We start from the raw sequence: 27,026 nt of genomic DNA on the forward strand, positions 1-27,026 counted from the left end.
CCTTCCAGCAACCAGCAGAAGAGCCGGATACCAAAAAGGTGCATTTTCTTTCATGGTATCAGAGCAGGTCGAAGTCTAACGACCAGGTCTAGTTTCACCAACCTCTCTACTTCTTCTTTGATAGTTTCTTCTTTGATCGTCCCTTGCTCCTGTGAGAGTTAACAAAAAAAAAATCCCATTTTCTTCTCTGATTCGTTTCTCCTCTGATTTATCGTCCTTTGCTCCTGTGAGAGTTAACAAAAAAGAATCCCATTTTCTTCTCTGATTCGATTCTCCTTTGATTTTTCTGATCGTATTTCCCTTCTTTTCTTCCTTTTCCTTAAACGTGACCTTTTTCCCCCTCTTTTCTTTTCTTTTCCCTAAACGTGGCTGACCTTATTTCCCCTCTTTTCTTCTTATTTCCCTAAACAAGTTTCTTTCTATCGTTACCAGCCACATTAATTTCATTACCTAATCTGTTCAGATCTGATCATTCAGATTTGATAATTTCCAACAGGCCACGCTAACGTCTGATCTGATCATTCAGATCAGATCTTAACGTCTGAACCCCATATTGATTTTGATTGCGTAAAATCAGAAGGTTGTTCCTTTCTTGCATATTTCCCCCTGCTCTTGCTCTATATCTGATTTTTGTTCCAAATCAGAGGTGCATATATCGTTCATTCATGCTATTTTTTTTAGTCAAAGCATATATCCCAAAGCATGAGTTGTTTTTTTTTTGGGACCATATTTGTAATTGTTCCTGATCTCGATTTTTGCAAATCATTTCTGAGGAAATATATCAAGACTGTTAAAAAAAAAAGGAACGGACAAGTCTGGGTCATTGCTTTGCTGAGCAATTTTTCTTACATTTCTTTTATTCAACTTGTGTTCTTCTCCTTAGACAACTCGTCTTGTCTTCATGGATTCCCCATCACTTCCGTCCAGTTTTCTTGGCCAACTCATATCTGAGAAATTGAATAATTCCAACTACTTGACCTGGAAAAGGCAAATTTTGCCTTTCATTCGTAGTTTGGACCTCTCTGGCCACCTTGATGGAACAATCCATGCACCATCTGAGTTCATTCTGCAGGAAGAGCGAGATGATAAAGGGGAGGTTTCTAACAAACTAGTTCGCAATCCAGAGTTTATCACATGGAAAAGAAAAGATCAGGCTGTCGTGGCTTACATTACCTCTATTCTTTCTCAAGAAGTATTAGTGGCCATTCCAGATGAATGTTCAACTAGAGAACTGTGGAAGATACTAGCACAAACCTATTCACAAATTTCAGAGGCTAGGATTCTTCATTTAAAAAGAGAGTTTCAGATCCTAAAGAAAAACAATTTATCAGTTACAAAATACAAACAAAGTCAAGAGCATGACAGATCAATTAGCGATGGTGGGTTGTGTAATTCCTGACAAAGAAAAAGTTCAACAAGCGTTGAATGGTCTTAGACCTGACTATCACATGTTGGTCACCTCCAGTGTTGTTAAAAACGCGCCTCAAGGCGCAAAAAGCGCGCCTCACCTCGAGGCGAGGCCCTTTTCGCCTTGAGGCGCACTTAGAAAGCGCAACAGCCTCAAGGCATACGCCTCATGCGCCTTGAGGCGTACGCCTTGAGGCGAGGCACGCCTCAAAGTAAGGCGCACATTAAAAATCGGAAGGCCCAGACCCGAGTTCGACCCAGATCCGAGCCCGTATTCTCGAAAGATCGAGAACCTGTGTCTTTAAAAAAGACACAGGCGCTTCAGGGCGAGGGAAAGCCCTCACCCCTTCTCTCTCCACTCTATCCCCTCTTGTCCACCGCCACTGCTATCGTCGGCCACCACTCGCTGCCGGCCACCACCCGTCGCCGATCATCGCCTCTTCCACCTTCTTCTTTCCTCTGCTGAGATGGCATCAGCGACCCGCCGCGCCAGCGACTCACAGCCACCGCCATGCGACCACTCGCCGCCGCCACTGCTGTCACCAACCACCACTCGCCGTCGGCCACCACCCGTCGCCGTCGGCCACCACCCGTCGCCGTCGGCCACCACCCGTCGCCGTCGGCCACCACCCGTCGCCGTCGGCCACCACCCGTCGCCGATCATCGCCTCTTCCACCTTCTTCTTTCCTCTGCTGAGAAGGCATCAGCGACCCGCCGCGCCAGCGACTCAAAACCACCGACGTGCGACCACTCGCCGCCGCCACTGCTGTCGCTGGCCACCACTCGCCTCCGGCCACCACCCGTCGTCGATCATCGCCTCTTCCACCTTCTTTCCTCTGTTGAGAAGGCATCAGCGACCCGCTGCGCCAGCGACTCACAGCCACCGCCGTGCGACCACTCGCCGCCGGCGACCTCTGTGTTTTCCGGTGACAGGTAAAGTTCTCTGTTTTCTGAGACATCGTTATCTGAAGGTAACGATTTTCTGGGTTTTCTTCTACCCTTTTCATTTTTTATTTTGTTTCTCTGTCTTTCTTTCTAGTTGCTTTTCATGATTTATACGTAGATGTGTTTGTTTCTGAATAATATGTTTCTTTGTTTTTATGTTATTTTGCATCTAAATATGAATGAAATGATACCATTTTTATCTTTAAATGTAATTGGTATGTTTTCTTTCCCTGTTGACTGATTCCGTTCATTAGAATTAGTAGGTTCCTCTTTTTATTAAGTTTCATCTTTTTTTTTTGGTGTTGATTTGTGTGAACTCATCTGATTCAGATATTTTAAGTTTCATTAAAATATGTATTTTTTATCCCTGTCGAATTGCTGGAATCAAAAGATCTCAGTCCTCTGATTGGGAATTTTCCATATATTCCCTCTTTCTTATGTTTTCTTTCCCCTGTTGATTGATTTCGTTCATTAGAATTAGTGGGTTCCTCTTTTTATTAAGTTTCATCTTTTTTTTTGGTGTTGATTTGTGTGAACTCATCTGATTCAGATATTTTAAGTTTCATTAAAATATGTATTTTTTATCCCTGTCGAATTGCTGGAATCAAAAGATCTCAGTCCTCTAATTGGGAATCTTCCATATATTCCCCCTTTCTTATGTTAAGCATCTGAAATATTTGAACATAATGGTGACCTCTGTTTAGCATATTCAATATATGTTTTTTTTTTTCGGCATTTTCACAATTTCTTGGGGTTGATCTCCGGAGAAGTTCTTGATATACCTTCTTGTTGAATTCTAGGGATGGTTATTTTGTTGGTTTAACATGCTCTTCTTTCTTCGAAAAAAAGGAAGACAAATTTCGTTGGTGTTTTATTTGTGTTTTTAAGGATATTTTTTGTCTTTTGTTGGTGCTTTTTTGTGATGGTATTCATTTCAATCGATGCAAAATTTGTTTGGAGTGCCTTGGAGTTGGTTGGTGTTTTCTTTTTGTTTTTGAGAAGAAATCTGGGATCCAAACCACCTCCACTCTATCTCTACTATGTGTGTGTGTGGCTATAAGTGTGCATTATTGAATGAACTTTAAGACCCAATTAAAAAACTGACCTAATTATATTTATTATTTTTTTCTTGTCAATTATGTTTTTTTCTAGGATTCGTATATAGCTTATACACCAAGATTGTCTATTTTGCATTTGTTTTCATATAATGTGGTCCGCAGAATGCATGATGTTAATATATATTTTATGTTATGTATTTTTGCAGTTGAACAATGGCAAAAGATGTAGGATGGGATCATGGAGTTAAAGTTCCAAATCCTACTAAAGATCCCAAACTCGTAGGACATGTAATTTGCAATTACTGTCATAAACAGACTACAGGAGACATCTATAGGCTAAAACATCACTTAGCTGACACAAAGCATGGTGTAAGCATGTGCGAAGTGGTTCCACCTGACGTGAAAAGATTTTTTCAGAATCATCTAAAGGATCAGAGGCTAAAAAAAGAAGAGTTAGAACAAAACAAGTTGGATATCGAGAGAAGTGTTTATTTTGGATCATCAACCAACGATAATGTGAATAAAGAAACTAGTGGATCAGGTAGTGATGCAAAAACAAGTGGAGCTGGTCCTATGGACCTTTTTGTGAACAAAGAAGCACGACAAACCACAATAAACACTGCTTTTAAAAGGGATGAAAGAAAAAATGTATGTCGTGCCATTGGTAGATTTTTTTATGCAAATGCCTTATCATTTAATCTTTGCAAAAGTCCATATTTTGGTGCAATGGTAGAAACTATTGCAAATTATGGGCGAGGGTTCAAACCACCTTCTTATCATGAGATCAGAACGTGGATTTTGAAGGACGAGGTAGATTGTACTCATGAAATTTTGAAAGAGTTCAAAAAAGAGTGGACAAAGGTTGGTTGCAGTATTATGGCAGATGGTTGGACAGATGGGAAAGGAAGAAACTTAATTAATTTTGTTGTGAACAGCTCATCTGGGACAGTATTTTTGAAGTCCGTTGACATCAGCGACATGGAAAAAACTGGTGCAAATTTGTGTAAGTTGTTTGAAGAAGTTGTTAAAGAAGTTGGTGAAAGTAATGTGATGCAATTCATTACAGATAATACACCAAATTATGTAGCAGCTGAAAATATGTTAACAGCAGGAAAAACATGTTTTTGGACACCATGTGCAGCCCACTGCTTGGATCTTATATTAGAAGATATTGGAAAAATATCAATTTTTAAAGATACAGTGGAAAAGACAAAAAAAATTACAAGATACATTTATAGTCATGCATGTGTATTAAATTTAATGAGAAAATTCACAAAGAAGAAAGAACTTCTGCGTCCAGCCGTCACTCGTTTTGCCACAACATATCTTACACTTCATAGTATTGGATGTTATAAGAAAGAGTTAAAGTCGATGTTCTTATCTTCAAATTTTAGAACATCTAATTACTATAAGAAATCTGATGCTAAGAACATTTCTTGTATTGTTCTTAATGATCATAAGTTTTGGGCTGCCATATCATATGCAATTAAAGCTACACTACCTCTCGTGAAAGTGTTGCGACTCGTTGATGCAGACGAACCTGCTATGGGATTTTTGTATGAAGCAATGGATAGAGCGAAGGAGGAAATTGCTTCAAACCTTGACAATGTCCAAAGAAAATGTAAACCTATATGGGATATCATTGATAGACGATGGGACTTGCAACTTCATAAGCCTTTGCATGCAACTGCCTATTATTTAAATCCACCTTTTCATTATGCTGACAACTTCAACCCTGGTGGAGAAGTTATGGGTGACTTTTATGATTGTGTTGAAAAATTAGTTTCTGATGCAAATATTCGATTGAAAATTACAACACAAATCGATGCATTTAAAAATTCAAAGGGCTTGTTTGGCAGAGAGGCAACTGTTACAACAAGAAAATTAAAAAGTCCTGGTAAATTTGTAATTATGTTGTTATTTGTCAATATTTTTTTATGTTTTTGTTAATTATGACATTCTTAATGTTTTTATCAATTTTTTATTATTTTATTTGAATGCAACTGATTGGTGGAGTTCATTTGGGCACGAAAATCCTGAGTTGATGAATTTTGCAATTCGAATTTTAAGTTTGACATGCAGTGCATCGGGCTGTGAGAGAAATTGGAGTACTTTCTTATTGGTTTGTGACTTTGTATTTTATTTTTGAAATATATTTTTATATGTTTAATTATCTTATATTTGATTATGAATGATTTGAAATTATAGGTGCATACAAAATGAAGGAATAGACTTGAACAAGAGAAGATGAATGCATTGGTTTTTGTAATGTACAATATGAAATTAAGAGAGAGAAATATGAAGATGAAGGCTACCAAAGACCCTATATGTCTAGATCATATAGACTCAGACGATGAGTGGATTGTGGAGAAGGAAGATCCAGTGTTGCCAAGTGATCCCAATTGGTTGGAGGATTCATGGTTGGATCCGAACTTCGACATAAATGCCATTGAGCATGTGCCTATTGAAAAAGTCACTTCACCTCATGTTTCACAAAGTGGTTCTAGGCAAGACATGTCTTCAAGAGATCGAGATAAAGTTATATTCCTTTTACCTAGCTATGAATATAAATATATTTTTTTAATTACATAACATAAATATTTAATACATGATTTTTTATTGAAGGAAAAAAAAAACAAAAGAAGTAATTGAGGACGTGGATAAAGAAAGTGTAGATGATGAAGAGTCAGAGAATGAAGATGAAGAAGAACCTATTTATATGGATTCTTCAGATGATGATATTGAAGACTTAAATATTGATGATGACGAGACACAACAAGAGCCTAGGCCCTAATTCATATCATAGAGTTATTGGTCATTTATATGTTTTTTGGGATTTTCAGTTGTAATTGTGAATGTTCACACTCTCATTTTGAAGAATTCTGGACAAATACATTAACATTTGGTTGTTAATGTTAACATGCATTTTTTAATTATGACATGATGTTGTTAGTGCTAATATGCATTTTGTTGTTAATGTTAGTTTTTTATTGAATGAATGCTCATATTTATGCAATTAGATACTTATATAGTTCAAGTTATTGCATTAATGTTACTTTTACATGTTAATCTCATATTTTTTTCGTATTTATTTGAGATTTTTTATTTCGTGTTGGTTGGCGCTTCATCGATAAAGCATTTCTTATTTATTTATAATTTTAGATCATTTTTATAGTTTTTTTAAGTTAAATTTTTTTTTTGAGGCTTACGCTTTGCGCCTCGAGGCTTATGCCTCGCCTCAGATTTTGGTGGAGCGCCTCGCTACGCCTCAACGCTTTTCATAACACTGGTCACCTCTCTTCTATGCCTTCCTTCATTGCCTAACTTTGATGATATGCGGACTAAACTACTACAATATGAAGTTACTATTAGAGGTGAGGAGTTGATTTAAAATAGCAATTATGAGGTTCTCGTCATAGGTATGGTGGCAGGACGAGGACATGGTATAACAACCACAAATTTTATACTAAACTTAAAAATTATGTGGATTTGGGCCTAGGATCCGTTATTGGATCCAAAAGAAAAATGCGCATATTAGAGTATTTTAGTAATATTATATACATAAATATCTAAGAATTGTAGATTTTTCAAATCCACGGTTCGGACCCAAGTGGACCCAACCCCTGGGTCCACCGTTGTTCTAGCAACCCGGATCCAAATCAAATTTGGGTCCAGCATCGCGGGTCGGGGGTCGGACCCGGACCCGGACCCGACCCACTCCCTGTAAAGTTTTAATACAGGGAGGGATTAAAAGGGGAGGGCAACCCGATATGGGTTGCACGATAAACATAACATGAGAAGGGGGAGAACCCCTCCCGCGATATATCGGGTGTTAGGGTTCAGCTGAACCCTAACACGCAAAGAGATGAGGAGTTGGGGGAAAACACCCCGCAGCCGCCGAGAGGGTATGCCTCCCTTCCTTTTCGGGAGGCCACCCACCTACAAAAGAGGGACCCCAAACCCTTCCTTCTCCCTCTCCCGCTGTCCCATTCTTTCTCTCACTCTCTTCTACCTCTCTAAACCTCGAATCACTCTCCGATCTCGGGCTGCAGCTCAAGGCCTTGCAGTGAAGAGCCGACCTCGCCGGTGGTGGTGCTGTCCAGGCCGACCGACCCCTCTCGTGGATGCCGCAACACCCTCGCCGGATAATGGTAGGTTTTCTGTGATTTTTTTTTCAAGTTAATCATGGGTTGGTGGGGTGCGGGTTGTCTAAAACCCAAAACGACTGATTTAAGGGGGATTTTTGTTGCTGGACAGTCAATAAGATTGGAGATTGGGGGAAACTGGTTTTTTCTTACCGATTGGGTGTTTTGCTTGAAGATTTATCCATCATTCTCGGATTAGATACTTTGACCTAAATTTAGATGGAAAAATCTATCTCCTTTTTAATAAAAAAAAAAACCCTAGTTTGAACTAGGTTTTTCTTGACCTTGGTCTGTGGGTTTTTCTTCAATCCTTCCAAGTCTGAAAACGTGCATGACTGTGTCAAATTAGGATCTGATATTGCGTTGAATCATAGCTGCAATCATTTTGGATACTTGAATAACGAATACCACATGCCTTAAATTAATAGTTTCTTTATGGGTAGCATTAATGTCTTACTACTGTGTGTATGGATATGTGTAGGGTTATTGATTTTACTAATTTAACTTGTGGGAGAACCTAACAAATAGCTGCTTTTGTTTTTGGGTCCAGCCGAGTTATCTTGATCCCACCATGGAGGAATGTTTAGCTGTTGGTTGTTTTTTTTTGTTGTTTTTGTTCAGCATAATACAACATACTGTATTTAATGAGTTGAAATGTTAAATGATACTTAATTTGATATGGCTGAACAGTGTCTAGTTGGATTTATTGGTTTCTTGTGTAACTCAACATGCTATGCCATACTTAGTACGGTAATTGGCTGAATCGATAGCTATTGTACATGCTGTATTTTAGTGAACTGTAATGATTAATGATACTTAAATTAATATGGCTGAACAGTGTCTAGTTGGATTTATTGGTCTATTGCGTAACCCAACATGCTATGCTATACTTAATTATTCAAAAAAAAATATACCTTGTAATGATTGGGTGATCTAGTACCTTGAATTTCCTGTGATGTATAACTGAGATAGGTAGAATGGGCTTACAGTTTTATTATTTTCGGCCTGTATTGTGATACACATAAAAAGGTTATGTTTTGGTATGTTGGATTTTAAAATTTCAGTATGCTAGCTGAAAAATACCTAGTTGTCAGTTCTCTTGTGCACGAACTTTCTTGTGTTTGTATTACTGAAATAAGCTGAATGGGTTTTACAGTCTTTGTTATTAGATTCCACATAAAACTGCAAGTTCTCTTACATTCCAATTTCTACCTTAGAGTAGCAGCTGTACACCAATGATAGTTTGAATTCTTAAGATAATTCCTTGATCTCTTCATGTAGAAAATGAGTAAGACATACCAAAGAAATGTTAGGTAGTGACATTGTATATTGCCCGTACTCCGAGTAGGGGAATTTCTTTTCCTTGGAGCATTGTGAATAGAAAGGAAATAATCTAGTGGTAACCTAAATGGGTAAATGATTAAGTAAGTCGAGGTTATCCCTTTCTACTAGGGGTGGGGTTGTTTGGGAAACCCTGCTCAATGGGCGATACGGGTTAGGTACCTAATGTAGGTACGTGATTTGATTCAATGATATTGGTAAGAAAATTAAATATTAATTTTTGTGCTTGAACGGTTTAAAGGCACCGGAGCACTCTGAGTGAGTTTATGAAAATAATATGGAAAATGATGGGGTTGATTCATACACTTGGGTAAAATGACTAAGGTTGGGAATCTACTACAGTGATAGTATTGAAAAGAAGTGTTTCTCTGGTTACGGGTCTTGGATCTGAAGATCCAGACCCGTGACACCCAATTTCTCATTAATGGCATTGTGTAATATTGATTATTGTAAAAGGGCATTCTAGTACCCTAATTTTGTTTGTAATCTCATGTTAATATAAAGTAATACACAGCAGCAGCCGACCCATGTACAGCAGGGTATCGGTTTTCTCCCAAACCTCTTTCTCTCTTCCTCTACCTCTCTCTGTTTTGCAGCTCCAACGTGGGACGGACTGAAGGTTGCAAAACTAACATGGTATCAGAGCCACACTTCAGCTGAAACTGGGATCGATTCAAAAAGACACGTCTGAAGATCCTCTTCTCCTCTATTTCCTCTTCCAAAGTCTGAAAAAAAAAAAAAGGTACGGCTGTTCCTGTTTTCCTTTCTTTTTGGATTCACGACTGACCCAATCAGTCTCAGCAGATCCTACACCTATTCCCTATTCTTTTCTGGAATCACGACTGACCCAGTCAGTCTCAGCCTGTTTCTCGTCTCTTCTTGGGTTCACGACTGATCCAGACAACTGAGATTTTCTTTTCGGTTTCTGGAAATCCCCTCCTTTCTCATCCAGCCAACTTTGGATTCATTCTCTTCTTTTCTCAATTTTTCTTTCTACAGTTCCTTTTTCTCCTACGTTGGTGGTGGTCGAACCTTGGTTTCGCCACTGTTTGTTTTTATCTCTTGAGTGCTTCAGCCCAGATTCCCTCATTCAGCCATTAACAAGCCGACATTAGGAATACATATGCACATTTTTTTTTTTGGATTTTCATATCCGACATTCCATTTCATATACAAATCAGAAATCTGATTGTCTTTAAATTTCTGTTCCGTATCAGCGATCTGAATTAGTTCCTGCAAAAAAAAAAAAAAAAAATTACAGAACTGCAGGTGTAAGCAGATTGTGCTGAATACATTCTTCATTCTGTGAAACATGAATTCTCTTCCTAACCAGTCAGTTCTTTCTTCAAGTTTCCTCAGCCAACTTGTGTCTGAAAAATTAAATAATGGAAATTTCTTGACTTGGAAGAGGCAAATCATACCTTTTATTAGGAGTCAGGATCTTTCTGGACATCTGGATGGATCCATTCCAGTTCCTCCTGAGTTCATATCACAAGAAGAAAGGGACAACAAAGGGGAATCTACTACCGTATATGTCAGAAATCCTGAATTTGTGGCTTGGATGAAAAGAGACCAAGCGCTTGTTGCTTATATTACATCAACACTCTCACAAGAGGTTCTTGTAGTCATTCCAGATGACTGCACTGCCATGCAACTTTGGAACAGACTTGTTCAGACATACTCACAGGTTTCTCAGGCCAGGATTATGTTTCTTAAAAGAGAATTTCAAATGTTAAGAAAGGAGTCCATGACCATCATGGAATATTTGAACAAAATGAAGGTCATCACAGATCAGTTAGCAGTTGTTGGAAGTACAGTTTCTGACAAGGATTTGGTACAACAAACCCTCAGTGGATTGGGACACGACTATCATATGATTGTCACTTCTCTGTTATGTTTACCCGAGCTGCCCAATTTTGAAGATCTGCGTGCAAAATTGTTACAATATGAGATGAATCTAAAGGGATTTTCTGAAGAATCATCTATGCATACTGGGGCACAAGAAGTCCTTGCTACAGGGGTTACTTATGCACGAGGACGAGGAAACTATGATATCAAGGGAAAAGGAGCACAAGGTAGAAGTGGTCATGGAGGTCGTGGATTATTGCCTACCCCCAACTCATATACCAATCCACAAAGACAAAGGCCAATTCCTACTTGCTTTCTGTGTAATAAAAGGGAGCATATCAAAGCTGACTGCTGGTTCAATCCTCTAAATAAAGGAAAATCAACACAAACTGAGGCAAAAAGAGACACAGACAATACAAGGACCAGCGGAGAAGTAAAGGAGTTGTTATTGTCAGCCTTAGCAAAATTGAATCTGAAACAGAATGAACAAGGCACTTGGTACGTAGATTCTGGCGCAGCGACTCATGTTACTGGAGATGCAGGTAAGCTCCTAAAACTTGTTCCTTACATTGGTAGAAGTAGTATAGTTACTGGAGATGGATCACACCACTCTGTTTCACATATTGGAAACTCCATCATACCCTTACCTGAATCTTCCATCAATCTTTCAAATGTTCTTTATGCTCCTAATATCAAGAAAAACATTGTTTCAGTCTCTAAACTTGTTGATGATATCAAAGCCTCAGTTGAATTTACTCCCTCTTCTGTTCTTGTTAAGGATCTCTGCACGAAGGAGACGTTCGCTAGAGGGAAACGGCAAGGCAATATGTATGTTTTTCAAGAAGATCCTTCAGCACATATTCGCTCTGCAGACCCAAACTTGAAGCTCCAATCATCATTGTCTTCTTCTGAAAATCCTACCTGCGTTTTTAGTGTCTCTGAAATCAATAAGCCAAACCTTTGGCATGGTCGTCTAGGTCACTGCAGTAATAATTTCATTGAGAAGCTTGTTTCAAGTAACCTCATTCCCAAGTCAAGTTTAGGAATAAATGTAAATGACAACAAATGTTCTAGTTGTCTATTATGTAAGAGTCATGTTTTACCATTTCATTCTATCAATAAAAGAGCTTCAAAACCTTTTGAGACTATTTGTTCTGATGTTTGGGGGCGTGCTCCAGTTGCTTCTATGTCTGGAACTAGATACTATCTTTTATTTGTTGACAGTTATTCTCGCTATTCCTGGATATTTTTCATGAAACATAAATCTGAGACTTTCAAGTTGTTCCGTAACTTCCATTCCTTTGTCAGAAACCAATTTTCTGAAAACATCCTAAGTTTCCAATGTGACGGAGGAGGTGAATTCTCTTCCATTGACTTTACTAACTTTCTTCAAAGTAATGGGATAAGGAAAAAGGTGTCTTGCCCGCACACACCTCAGCAGAATGGGATTGCTGAAAGAAAGCATCGCCATATTGTTGAGAGTGCGATGAGCATGATGCATGATAGTAATCTTCCGATCACTTTATGGACAGAGGCTTTTCATTCTGCAGTTCATGTGATAAATCGATTGCCCATGACTATTTTGGAAAACAAGTCTCCTTACTTGTCTCTTTTTGGTATTCACCCCAACTACTATGATTTGCATGTGTTTGGCTGTTTATGCTATGTTCATGTTGACAGTTCAAAGAGACATAAGTTTCAGGACAAGGCCTTGAAGTGCAGGTTTGTGGGTTATGCTGATGAATATAAAGGGTACAGATGCTACGATCCGGTGAGCAAGCGCATCAAAATATCAAGAAATGTCATCTTTGATGAATTGAATTTTGATTGTCAATGTAATAGTTCTTCAGAATTAAAACATGAAGTTCAGACTTACTATCCTTGGTTGAACTATAAACTTCTCACAGAAGCTAGTGATGCTTGCTCAAATTGCACTCAAAAGGATAAGATACCTGTGTCTACTGATGGGATGATTGATCATGAAAATACAGACTCAATCTTGAATCCAGGAAGATATAGAGGTTTTGTATATACTCGACGAGAAAGAGAGTCACCCACTATAGTTGATTCAGACATGGACACATCCTCAACGTCCAACATTGTTGATACTAGAAGATCCACACGTCCTCGCCATCCAATTGAAAGGTGGGTCAGTTATGAAAATTTCTCACTAGATTTTCAACTCTTTCTAACAGCCTTGAATAAAGAAGATGAACCCACAACGTTCTCTCAAGCATCAAATTCCAGAAGATGGATTGAAGCTATGAATGAGGAGATGGAAGCTCTACATGAATGCGGTACATGGGATGTCATATCAAGACCACCTGACAAAAATGTTGTTGGTTCGAAATGGGTGTACAAAATGAAGTATAAATCAGATGGGACTATAGAGCGATACAAGGCGAGACTTGTGGCCAAAGGTTTTACACAGGAGCAAGGACAGGACTATGATGAAACCTTTAGTCCAGTGGTGAGAATGGGGACAATCCGAGTCATACTTTCTTTAGCCATTGAACACCAATGGACCATTAGCCAACTTGATGTGAAGAATGTTTTTCTTCATGGAGATTTGAGAGAGGAAGTTTACATGGAACAACCCACGGGTTACGCAGAAGGTAATCCTACAAAATATGTCTGCAGACTAAAAAGGGCGATATATGGATTGAAGCAGGCATCTCGATCTTGGTTTGACAGCTTTTCTCTTGAAATACAAAAATATGGTTTTAAGAAATCTCTTCTTGACCACTCCTTATTTATATTTAAGGACCAAGACACAACTACTCTGTTGTTGATATATGTGGATGATATCATCATTACTGGCAGTTCCAATGATCACATTGAAAAAGTCAAACATCTCTTGAATCAGAGGTTCAAAATGAAGGACCTTGGCAAACTACGGTACTTTCTTGGAGTTGAAGTTGACAGTTCCTCTGAAGAAATGACTCTCACTCAACATAAGTATACTATTGATGTTCTCAATAAAGCGGGTATGAAAGACTGCAAGCCCTTAAGCACTCCTAGCGTTCTTCATCAAAGGCTTAGCTCTCAAGATGGAGATCCATTTGATAATCCCACACAGTACCGTAGCATAGTGGGTATGTTACAATACCTCACTTTTACTCGCCCTGATATAGTATACTCGGTGAATCAAGTTTCTCAGTTTATGCATGCCCCATGTGAAGGGCATATGGAAGCAGTTAAACGGATACTACGATATCTCAAGGGAACGGTTGGGGATGGTCTCATATATAAACGAAATACAAATGGGCAAAGTGCACATGAGATCACTATTTATTCTGATGCAGACTGGGCGGGAGATCCAGATGAACGCAGATCAGTATCTGGCTATTGTGTATTTATTGGGATGAATTTGGTTTCTTGGAGTAGTAAGAAACAAAAGGTTGTTGCCAGATCCAGTACAGAGGCTGAATACAGGTCAATGGCAACCGCCACTGCTGAGGCTACTTGGGTTAGACATCTACTGACAGAAGTAGGAGAATCGATATCTCGTTCACTTCTTTTATGTGACAACCAGAGTGCCATTAGTATGTCTTTTAATCCAATTCATCACAGTCGTGCCAAGCATATTGAAATAGACCAGCATTTTGTGAGACAAAAGGTCGAAGAGAAAGAGATTGAGCCTGAATTTGTTAGAACTACAGATCAAGTGGCGGATATATTTACAAAAGGATTGACTAAAGACAGATTTTGGACGTTAAAAGGCAAGTTGTTCATGATTCAAGATCATGCACAACTTGAGGGAGGGTGAAAAGAAGTGTTTCTCTGGTTACGGGTCTTGGATCTGAAGATCCAGACCCGTGACACCCAATTTCTCATTAATGACATTGTGTACTATTGATTATTGTAAAAAGGGTATTCTAGTACCCTAATTTTGTTTGTAATCTCATGTTAATATAAAGTAATACACAGCAGCAGCCGACCCATGTACAGCAGGGTATCGGTTTTCTCCCAAACCTCTTTCTCTCTTCCTCTACCTCTCTCTGTTTTGCAGCTCCAACGTGGGACGGACTGAAGGTTGCAAAACTAACAAGTATCGGGGTTTGGGAAAATGCCCTACACCCTGAAGGGTTAACTAAATGAAAAGATTTACTCACTCAGATTCAGGTTTACCTTGGAGAGGGTAAGTGGTACAAAACTTCGGGGACATAATTTTGGTTTCGAGCTAAAGTGACTCGTTGGTCCCCAGTCCTCGGAGTTGGGGGACCCAGACTACCAATTGGTCCTAGGTGGTAGTTCTATGCTCTTCTGCAGAAGTTAGGGATGCATCATGTTTTGGTTTTGGCCCTTGGGAGTTTCTCTCGGTCATTGGCCGCTCCCTTGGGATTTTCAGTCACAGTTAGAATGTTCGGGTAAATAAAACAACCTTGAATAATATACCCCCGAACATTCTCTTCTGTGATGGTTGCCTTGGCCCGTGTGTACCCACGGGATAAGAAAAGATAAACATCAACTAGAACAATTAGGTATCACTGTGTTAGAGTCATTAAAGAGACAATTGCATACTCTTTCATCATGCTTTATATTCGGTGCTTATGATGAAACGACATCCTAAACTGTGTATATATTAGTTAATTGAATTCATATTATGGATGTTATTCATGTTAGTGTAAGTTCTGCTTTAATTGCTTAATACCTTGCTTAATTGTTGTAGTTGCATAAAATGCTTTTTGTGCTTAAGTATAACTGTTACATAATCTACCTTTCTATTCAGATATATGTCTATTATTGCTATTGCATCGAATTCCTTATGTGTTTATGTTTAGACTGAAATTCAAACACGACACCCACATCACACCTGACACATGATCTACTTGCAAGAATAATTGCAGTTTTCCTACTTAGACGTGGTAGTCTAATTCCTATAACTTTTATCATTTTCAGGCACAGAGTAGTCCATCAGCGAAGCGGGATGAGGTGCTGACCAGGACTGGATCTATTTGTTCCCTGGCGGTCCTAATTGCTTTTTGATTGAAATTTTTGTTTTAAGACTGATGATGTGATAAACTCTGTTTGGATTCTATTATTATTGAAATAAAAATAAATGTTGTGGTTGCTTTTACCTTCCTCTATCGTTCTGAAATGCTTAACCCTGGAATCATTTGTTGGTTTCATAAAAAAAAAAAAAAAATCCTGAAAAATCTGGGTTAAAATTTTGGGGCGTTACACATGGAGGTTTTCGCGGTGGACGGGGACAGAGAAGAGGTAATCAAGGAGGTCGTGGATTACTTCCCACGCCTAACATGTCATCCAACTCACTTCCAGTGAACTAGTCCTCTAGACATATACCAACGTGTTTTCAGTGTAATAAAAGAGGGCACATTAAGGCAAATCGTTGGCATAATCCGCAAAACAAAGGCAGATTTAATGGTACTGGGGCTTCCACTAGAGGACAAGCAAGGGATGAAAATGAGAATGTGAAGAATCTCTTGATTTTTGCCCTTTCTGAGTTAAGTTTTAAGCAGACTGAGCAGGGAACTTGGTACATTGACTCTGGGGCTGCTGCACATGTGACAGGTGATGCTGGTAAGATTTCTCAACTCATTCCTTATCATGGTAAATTCAGTATTAAAACTGGAGATGGTGCCCTCCATCCTATTTCTCATGTTGGAAACATTTCTCTTTCACTCCCAAACTCATCACTTCTTTTATCAAATGTTTATCACTCACCTAGTATTGTTAAAAATATTGTTTTTGTTTCTAAACTTGTTGATGATACTAATTCTTCTGTCGAATTTACTCCTTCTGTTTGTGTCAAGGATCTTCTCACAAAGAAGACGCTCGTTGAAGGAGAACGACAACGAAATATGTATGTCCTCAAGGAGTCTCATACTGCTCGTGCCACTCCAATAAAGTCACAGAAAGTTCAGCCAGTATCATTCAAAGATTGTTTTAGTTTGTCTCAGTGTAATAAGCCAGACATTTGGCATCGTCGTTTGGGTCATTGTAATCGTTCATTCATTGAAAGACTTATGTCTAGTGGACTTGTTCCACAGTCTAGTTTAAATAATAAGTCTGATATTTCTCTTTGTCTCAGCTGTCATTTATGCAAGAGTCATGTTCTTCCATTTCACTCAATAAATCAAAGAGCTTTTGTGCCTTTTGAAATTATCTATTCTGATGTTTGGGGACCTGACCCACAATCTTCTTTGTCGGGTAGCCACTATTATGTCACCTTTATTGATAGTTATTCCAGGTATACTTGGATCTATTTTATGAAACACAAATCTGAAGTGTTCAAGTTTTTTCGTGCATTTCTTGCCTTAGTAATCAATTCGCATCTCAAATCCAACATTTTCAATGTGATGGTGGGGGAGAGTATCTATCTAAGGAATTTACTGAATTTCTCCAGGATAATGGAATAAGTCGTCGAATATCTTGTCCACACACACCCCAACAAAATGGTGTGGTGGAAAGAAAACACCGACATATTGTAGAAAGTGCCGTGAGCTTGATACATGGTACTAATGTCCCTTTAAGCTTGTGGACTGAAGCTTTTCATTCTGTTGTGTACGTCATAAATCGACTACCCATGAAATTGCTTGCAAACCAATCTCCTTATTTTATACTCTTTGGGACTTACCCTGATTATAATGAATTATGAGTGTTTGGCTGTGTATGTTACGTTCATATTGACAGTTCCCAACGTGACAAGTTTCAAAACAAGGCAAACAAATGTAAGTTCGTTGGTTATGCTGATCAGTACAGAGGTTATCGTTGCTACGATCCTACTGCCCATCAAATCAGAGTCTCACGAAATGTTGTGTTTGATGAGACCCATATCGAGAGCTCAGGAAGGATAGAAGAACATAACGTAGTTGGTGATGGTTATCAACCGTGGCTTGCTGCTGAGGTATTCGATCAAATGGCCACCCTCGATACTTCCTCATGCCATTCTATATCGTCTGAACAAAGTAAAACTGATGTGTGTTTATAAAGGGAAGAATCACCAAATACCCAAGACACTATGCCTGCCGTTTCAGATGTTGCCAAGTTCCAAGGAGCTGTCTATGTACGGCGAAATAAAGATAATGCTCAGCGAACTGATGTGCAGCCTAGAAGACCTGAAAGGATTCATCATCCTATTGAAAGATGGGTTAGTTATAACTACTTCTCTACAGAGTTACAGTTGTTCCCCTGTTAGATTGAAAAACAAGATGAACCTATTAGCTTTGCACAAGCGTCTATGTCACTTAAATGGGTTGAAGCCATGAATGAGGAAATGAAAGCCTTACATGAGTGTGGAACTTGGGAGATTGTTCCTAGACCATCAGACAAAAACATTATAGGGTCTAAATGGGTCTATAAAATAAAGTACAAACATGATGGATCCATCGAGCGCTATAAGGCAAGGTTGGTGGCAAAAGGTTTCACCCAAGAATATGGGCAAGATTACGATGAGACTTTTAGTCATGTGGTCAAGATGGGAACTATTCAACTAATTTTGTCTTTGTCGGTTCAGTATGGATGGACTTTCAGTCAACTCGATGTCAAAAATTCATTCTTACATGGTAGCCTGAAAGAAGAGGTGTACATGGAACAACCCTCTGGCTATGCAGAACAAAACCCAACACACATGTTTGCAAACTACGAAGAGCCATTTATGGGTTAAAGCAGACTTCTCGTTCTTGGTTTGACAGTTTTTCCCTCGAAGTTCAGCGACATGGTTTCATTCGTTCCCATCTCGATCATTCATTATTTATCTTCTGTGACTGTAAGGTACGTACCTTAATTCTTATATATGTGGATGACATTATTATTACTGGAAATTCAGATGAACATATAGAAGCCACCAAGGACTTACTGAGTTGGCAGTTTAAAATGAAAGATTTGGGAGTCTTGCGTTATTTCTTGGGAGTTGAAGTGGATAGACAGAATGAATCTCTTTCATTAACTCAATACAAATACACCTTGGATCTATTGGAAAAAGTAGGCATGACAGATTGTAAACCACTATCCACTCCTAGTGTATTAAATCACAAGCTCAGTTCTCAAGATGAGGAACCATATAAAGACTCCAGGCAGTATCGTAGTCTCGTTGGTATGCTTCAATACCTCACCTTCACCAGACCAAACATTGTGTATGCCGTGAACCAAGTGTCACAATTCATGCATGACCCACGAACAAAGCATATTAATGTTGTTAAGAGAATTCTTCGATATTTAAAAGGAACTCTTAGAGATGGCCTAGTCTATAATAAGTCCAAGTTCAAAGGAGAGCGACATCGAGTGGATGTTTACACAGATGCCGATTGGGCTGGAGATCCAGATGACAGACGAACAGTTTCTGGGTATTGTGTTTTTCTTGACGGAAACTTGATAGCATGGAGTAGCAGGAAACAGCGTGCGGTTGCACGATCCAATACAAAAGCTGAGTATCGGTCTATGGCGGTTGCTACTGCTGAAGTTGCATGGCTGAGACATCTTTTGACTGAGATCGGAGAATTTATTATGCCTACTAATCTCTTTTGTGATAATCAGAGTGCCATACAAATTGCCCTCAACCCCATTCATCACAGTCGTACCAAACATATAGAAATTGATCAACACTTTGTTCGACAAAAGGTGAAAGATAGAGAAGTTAAACCAGCCTATGCTCCCACGGCTGATCAAGTGGCAGATTTGTTTACTAAGGGACTTACTAGCGTCCATTTTTGGTTTTTAAAAGGCAAGTTGTCCATGATACAAAACCATGCACAACTTGAGGGAGACTATTAAGATTGGATTGCATGCATATACGGGTCCAGATCTGGACCCGTATCTCTATCTTTATAATATCGGGTCTGGACTGAAGAGTCTAAGACCCGACCCGATCTGGTGGTTATAAGTTCACGTAAAGAAATAGGGCAAGTGTATTTGGAGGCTTCTTGATCTGCTGTTGTGGTTCTCCCTCCTCTCCCTTCCAGCAACCAGCAGAAGAGTCGGATACCAAAAATGTGTGTTTTCTTTCATATAGTTCCTCAATAGGAGCCTCAACATAAGTGTTTCACAAAGATGTAATGTTTCTCAAACTTTACTTTTGACATTCTTTATCTTTTGAAACAACCAACAACTTGTGCCAATATTTGGCATGCGATTTTCAAGAATCTCATCCGCTATCATGATATCTACATGCCTCACATGACTCGATATTGGCCTCAATAAACGGGATACGGGTTTCTCAACAGAACCCTCGCTATGAAGTTTGCTCAAGCCTCAATTCGGGGTTATCCGAGATATGTCGGATAAACGAACAAAACCAGTCAATTACATCCTTCCAAATACTTCGATTTGGGCAGTCTTTAATGCTTTTGCGCAGCTCCCTAAATTCTCAAGTCTACTTTGCAGGACTGCTCACTCGAGAAGCCAGGATCTCTACTAGGGATCCCTCTCTTTAGATGATGATGTATCGTTAAGCCACCGACTCAACTCTAATCGCAAGATAGAGACAACGGTAAATGCCCCTTGCATCTTTCACGAGGATGCCTTTATAGAACATGCAATGAGCGAAAACCTGAGTGTCATCTGTAATAGCAAGGCAGTAACGAAACATTTGCAAAAGCAAGAGCCTCGGCGCAAAGTGCGATGGCAAAGGAAAGACTGTAAGCAGGAGTGCAAACGCAAAGCCTGGGCGCAAAGTGCGACGACAAAGGAAGGATATGACAGAAACTAAAGAACAAGGATCACAAAACCGCGTCCTTAAATTAAATACATACTCGTATAAATATATATATATGCATATATATTTATTTAATTATCCTTTTTAGTTAATTAGAAGGTTGGAGAAATGGGAAAATATATTAGTTAAAAGAGGTCGGGGTAGGCCTAGGAAGACTTGGATGGAGATGATAGGAAAGGATATGAATGCTTTGAACCTCACCGAGGACATGGCGTTGGATAGAAATGATTGGAGGAAAAGGATTCATGTGGAAGACCCAAAATGAATTTCTTTTTTGGTTCATATCGCTGACCCCAATTGTTTTGGGATGAAGGCGTAGTTGTTGTTGTTGTTGTATCCTTTTTAGTTAATTGAACTCAATTCAATTGTCCAAGTCCTCTGTGCAATCTTTCCCTACCTTGGAGAGTTGCGAGATTGCTGGCGTCTGCGAGTGTAAGCGATGGACGGCTCGGGTCATGGGGCGCGAGCGGGATCCATCGTACGAGCTGCAAAAGTGAGACATCAACATGCTATCTCAATCAGAAAGGTAGAGAGGACAGGGGCATTGCCGCTATCCTGACGTGAAAGAAGCAGATGAAGGGGCAGCGTGCCCCCGCCGAACCTGTTTTATGTGCAAGAAACAGGGGCAGGGGCTGCGAGCCCTTGCTGACCCATTGTCAACAAGAACAGGGAGGCAGGGTGTTGCACCCTGCCTACCGATTGTTCAGACAGAGGCAGGGGTTGCGCCCCTGTCTGACGAAGGCAAGGAGAGAGACAGGAGCTTCGCCCTTACCTGTCGGAAAGTACAAAGGTAGGGAGCTTAGGTTCTTCTTGCCTAGAACTGGCGAAGGCAGGGGTGATGCCCCTGCCCTAAAGAAGAGGGTGCAGGGAGGGGGGCTCAGTCCCTCCTCTGCCCAAACCAAGGGAGGAAGGGGTCTCGGCCCCTCCCCAGCGAAACAGGGAAGCAGGGAGGGAGCCGACCCCTTCCCTGCGCAATAGACAAGCAGGGAGGGGCTCGACCCCTCTCCCTGTGTAATTGACAAGCAGGGAGGGGATCGATCCCTCCCCTAATACCAAGGGACCGAGGAGGGGGCTCGACCCCTCCTCCAACGTACTACGAAGGCATGGAGGGTCGAACCCTCCCCTGCATATCACGTAGGCAGGGAGGGCTCGAGCCCTTCCCGGCAACAAACAGAGGCAGGGAGAGTCGAACCCTCCCCTGCGCGACAAAAAGGAGAGAGGGAGGGCTTGACCCTCCTTGTGAAAAAGAAGAGACGGGGAGGGGTCTCGACCCTCCCTGTGAAAACAAAAGGGCAGGCAGGGCCCCCAAAACCCCCCGCCAGAAACCTTCTCACAGGCGGCAGGGGTTTTACCCCTGTCGACCTGTCGGCAAAGTGGCAGGGGCTAAAGCCCCTGCCGAACGGCCATTCACTGTCATAAAAGACCGATAGGCAGGGGCTTTTGCCCCTGTCGGTCGACAGAAGGAAGAAGAAAAGAAAAGGGGAAGAGGAGACGACAGAGGGGTGCCCACCTGGGTTGTCGACCTTGGGTTTCCGGAAGGGAGCTCGGGTCGGGGTCTTCTATGTCGATCCTGTCAACAGGAGAAGACAGGAGAGGTGAGGGGTGGTCACCTGAGGGCTGCCGGAAGGGAGGTCGCCGGTGGCGGTGGGTTGTCGGGGGGTCTCCGACGAGCAAAAACGAGAGGGTGGTTGGGGGATAGAGAGAGAGAGAGAGAGGAAGGAGGTTTCGAGAGACCCCCCCCCTCCCTTTGTCACTGCATGCTTTTATAAGCACGCAATCGACTAACCACCGGATCTGGGTCAGGTTCGGGTTTGGATTCGGCCCGGGTCAAATTATTTTTTATTTTTTGTGTATTTTACAAATTCTATACCCCAATGCTCCTCTTTTTTCAATTTCTCCCAAAGTGTTTGGATGTGTCTGCTTCGTTCATAAACTGGGACCCAATCGTGATAAACTTTCTGCACAAGCCACCAAGTGTGTTTTCATTGGATATCCTAAAAACCAAAAGGGATACCGGTGTTATGATCCCATTGCCCATCGAGAGTATGTTAGTGCGGGTGTATCTTTCTTTGAATCTGTCCCTTATTTCTCAAGCACTGCATCCAGACTACATGTTAATCAAGGAGATGTCATGCCTCTACCTATACCTCCTTTTCCCTTAGAGTCGATTTCTTAGAGTATTCCTGCTTCTCAGTCTTCCACAACGGCTCGGTATTGTGATCCTCCTTTGGTGTACACTCATAGATTACCTCCTAAAACAGAACCTACACCACCTCCTTCCTCTGAGGTAAGATCTCCTAAAAATATTGAGCTTTCTGTTGTGGATGATGACAGGCCGATTGCTATAGGAAAGGTAAAAGACAGTGCACATTACATCCTATTTCTAAGTTTGTTACAGAGGCAAGGCTTGGGGGGCACATGAGGAATTTCATCTCAGCTCTATCTGCCACATCTATACCACTTAATCATCGTCAGGCGTTATTGGACCACAATTGGAAGCATGCTATGCAAGATGAGATGGATGCCTTGCTCTCACTTAACACATGGGAGTTGGTTACCCCTCTAGTGGATGCAGATATTGTTGGATGTAAGTGGGTCTATACCATTAAATACAACTCAGATGACTCTATTAAAAGATTCAAAGCCAATTGGTGGCCAAGGGGTACACACAAACATATGGGATTGACTTTTTTGAAATATTTTCTCCAGTGGCTCGCCTTGGGACTATTCGGCTTGTCATATCTGTGGCTGTCCATAGTGGGTGGAGTGTGTGCCAATTAGATGTGAAGAATGCCTTCTTGTATGGCGATTTGTCTGAGACAGTGTACATGCAACAACTTCCAGGGATTGAGGTTTAAGGGGAGTGTGAAAAGGTGTGCCAATTAAAGAAAGCTATATATGGTCTAAAACAAAGTCAACATGCATGGTTTCAGAAGTTATTTAAAATTCTGTTTGCATTTGGCTTCCATAGGTCGGCATCAGATCACTCAATGTTTATTAAAAAGACCTCTGCGGGTATTGTGGTTATGGTTGTGTATGTGGACAACATTATACTCATAGGAAACAGTGTCAGGGATATCTCAGATACTAAAGTTCATCTTCAGAAGCACTTTGTCACAAAAGACCTTGGTCCTCTTAGATATTTCTTGGGCATAGAGGTGGCTCGAAGCAGTGAGGGGATAGTTCTCTCACAGATAAAGTATGTGCTTGACTTATTACAAGAAACAAGAATGTTAGGGGCCAAACTAGCGAACATCTCTATGGATCTGAAACATCATATGTATGATAAACAAGCAGAACCGGTTGACAGTATAAGTTTTAGATCCTTGGTTGGTAAACTTCTATATGTTACTGTGACAAGACCAGATATTTCCTTGGTTGTAAGATAAGTCAATTCATGAACAAGCCAACTCAATTGCATTGGCAAGCTGCGATGATGATTCTCAGGTATTTGAAATCCTCTCCTGTATAAACAAAACTCCTCACTTGATATAGTTACATATTCAGATGCTGATTATGCAGGGGCCACTGATGACAGAAAGTCCACCACTAGGTTTTGTGTGTTTGTAGGAGGAAACTTAATTACTTGGAGAAGTAAAAAGCAAACAGTAGTAGCCAGATCGAGTGTTGAATCAGAGTATAGAGCTATGGCTCAAATTGCTACTGAAATGATGTGGGTTAGATCCATTCTTAGAGATTTACATGTAACGATTCCTGCCCCAATGTTGATGGTGTGTGATAATAGAGCAACCACCTATATAGCTAACAATCATGTGTTTCACGAGAGAACAAAACATATTGAAGTTGATTGCCACTATATACGCGACTTAGTGCAGACGGGACATATCACTACTAGTCATGTGACCTCAGAGGAACAAGTCGCAGATGTGTTTACAAAACCTCTTGCAAGTGCCATTTTTTTCAGATGTTGTGACAAGCTGAGCATGATAGATATATATGCTCCAGCTTGAGGGGGAGTGTTAAAAAGTAATATTTATAAGTTTGGGTAGTCATACGTAATTAAGTAAATTATGTGTGACTCTTTTTGTGAACCTTTCTGTGACTAATCCCTATTTAAAGGGATTAGGGATCAATGAATGAATCTCTCTCTCTCTCTCTCTCTCTCTCTCTCTCTCTCCCTTTTTGGGTTTATCGTTGGATGCTGCTGGCCTCAAAACTGGGCGTCTGCCTCAACAAATGCAAATAGGTATATAAGATTGATAAACATATCATATCTAAAAAGGAACCTGGGTAGACAGATTAATAGAAAGGTATAAAGCTCGCCTTGTAGCAAAGGTATATAGTTAATAGTTCAGGATAGACTTTGTTGAAACCTTTACGCCAGTTGCCCATATGATCACTATTAGAACCTTATTAGCAGTGGCTACAGTTAGAAGGTGGGGCTTGTGGCAATTAGATGTCAAAAATGCTTTTCTCAATAGGGATCTAGAAGAAGTATATATGGAGTTGCCCCAAGTAGTGGTTGATAATGAGGGCAGAGTGTGCAAATTGAAGAGAGCTTTGTATGGTTTAAAGCAATCTCTAAGAGCTTGGTTTGACAAATTTAGTATTGCAATTATGAGATTAGGGTTTAAATAAGCTTTCATGATCTTGCACTATTTGTTGCATCCTGTACTGAAGGGCAATATATATTTTTATTGTATGTAGATATGATAATTGTGGGGGATGATAAGATCAGGATTGAGCTATGTCATATGGGCATGGGTGCGGGGGTGCAACACTTTAAAAAAACTTGGGTGCGGGGGGTGCGACAATATATATATATTCAAAAGTTGAACATAAATGACCCTGGGTGATGTCTCATCTCTCTGAGGGCTTTGCTCGTTGGGGGTAGGTGTAAAACCCACGATTTTACAAAAAAAAAAATCGGACCCGGAACCGAGTACAGGGAAAACCCTAAGGGTTTTCCCTTTTAAAAAAAAATTTAACGCCCACGCAGCTGCGGGCCTTCGTCCCCCCCCCCCCTTTGCTGATTTTCCCGATTTGTGTCCTCCCGTGCCCTTTAAATCACGCAAGGGTGAGGGGGAAGCCCTTGTTAAAATACAACTTGCGTATGGATCTGTATCCAGATCCTTACGCATGTTAAATGAAAACACATGCTCAATATAACCTCATTAATGGCATTCTTGTAATATCATTGTATATGTTTCCCTTTATAATGTTTAGGGTTTTGGAGGTCGAGCCATTCGAGTGCGGCCCCGACCATTGTGCATTCCTCTCTCTCTCTCTCTCTCCAGCCATTGTGGAAGTTGAACCAGGTACATACGAAATCAAATATGATATGGTTTCAAAGCTTAGGTTAATCCTGTGCGTGAAGAAGTTCTGAAACAGCGTGGACAGTTCCAGCGTGAACATGTCTTCATCTTCTGAAACCCCTGATCAGCGTGAACAGGTCCCAGCGTGGACAACGTGAACAAGTCTTCATCTTCTGAAACCCCTGATCAGCGTGAACAGTTCGTACCTTTTCTCTTTTCCTCTCAGTGCTCATCGATCCTTCTTTTCTGTTACTCATTTCTTGTTATTCTCGTTCATTGGTATATGTTTTTCTTCTTCATTCTATTGTCTGTTTTGATTCCATCTGATCCTCAACATCAATGATTGGTTTTTTTTAGATCTGTGTTGGTTCCATCTTTTCCTAAACATCACCGACTGTCGTCCCTTTTTTTATTTCAAACCAGCCTTTTGATTCCACAAGTTTTTCCTTTCCTTTATTGTTGTTTTAGTGTTCTTTGTGCAGCACTTTTGGTAGTACATGTATATGCCTTATTAAAGTTTTACTGATTGATTCAGTGATCTCAAATCTGTTTATTTCCTTTCATTCATCTTGTTTGCTTATTCATTGTTCCACTGATATGGATTACTCTTCGTCATCCTGTCCCTCTGCCAATTTCTTGAGTCAGCTCGTTACAGAAAAACTTACTCATTCTAATTTTTTGACCTGGAAGAGGCAAATCCTTCCTTTTATACGGAGTCAGGATCTCGATGAACATTTGGATGGTTTAGTTCCTATACCACCACGGCTTATTTTGCAGGAAACCAAGGATGAGAAGGGTGACACAATTACCATTTCTATTAAAAATCCAGAGTATACAGCTTGGAGGAAGCGGGATCAATCTTTGGTTGCTTATATTACGTCAACACTCTCTCAAGAAGTGTTGGTTACTCTTTCAGATGATTGCACTACGGCGGATCTGTGGAGTAAGTTGTCTCAGACATACTCTCAGATATCAGAAGCCCGAGTTATGTACTTAAAAAATGAATTTCAAAGTTTGAAGAAAGGCTCCATGACAGTCATGGAATACATAGGCCGCTTGAAGAATATTACTGATCAATTGGCTGTTGTTGGAAGTGCTATTGCAGATAAAGATAAAGTTCAACAACTTCTCAATGGATTGGGTCCTGATTTTAACATGTTTACCACAACTTTATCATGCCTTCCTCACTTGCCCACTTTTGACGACCTTCAAGCGAAACTTCTCTAGCATGAGATGATTATGAAGCAAAAGGGCAAAAGGAAATGAATCAGCTCGTCCTCATTCAGTTTTGGCCATGGACACTTCTGTCAGTTTTGGACGAGAGAATGGA

The 27,026-nt window shown here is 40.3% G+C and overlaps 1 protein-coding gene across 3 annotated transcripts in view; it reads left to right on the forward strand.

Annotated features, from left to right (window-relative positions):
* D-CDES (D-cysteine desulfhydrase) overlaps positions 1-27,026 on the forward strand; it is a 76,391-nt gene that overhangs the window by 44,598 nt on the left and 4,767 nt on the right. The gene's annotated exons all lie outside the window — the stretch shown is intronic.

Source organism: Nuphar pumila, chromosome 14 (assembly GCF_984573655.1).
Source record: "Nuphar pumila chromosome 14, dmNupPumi1.hap1.1, whole genome shotgun sequence".
Taxonomy (NCBI): Eukaryota; Viridiplantae; Streptophyta; class Magnoliopsida; order Nymphaeales; family Nymphaeaceae; genus Nuphar; species Nuphar pumila.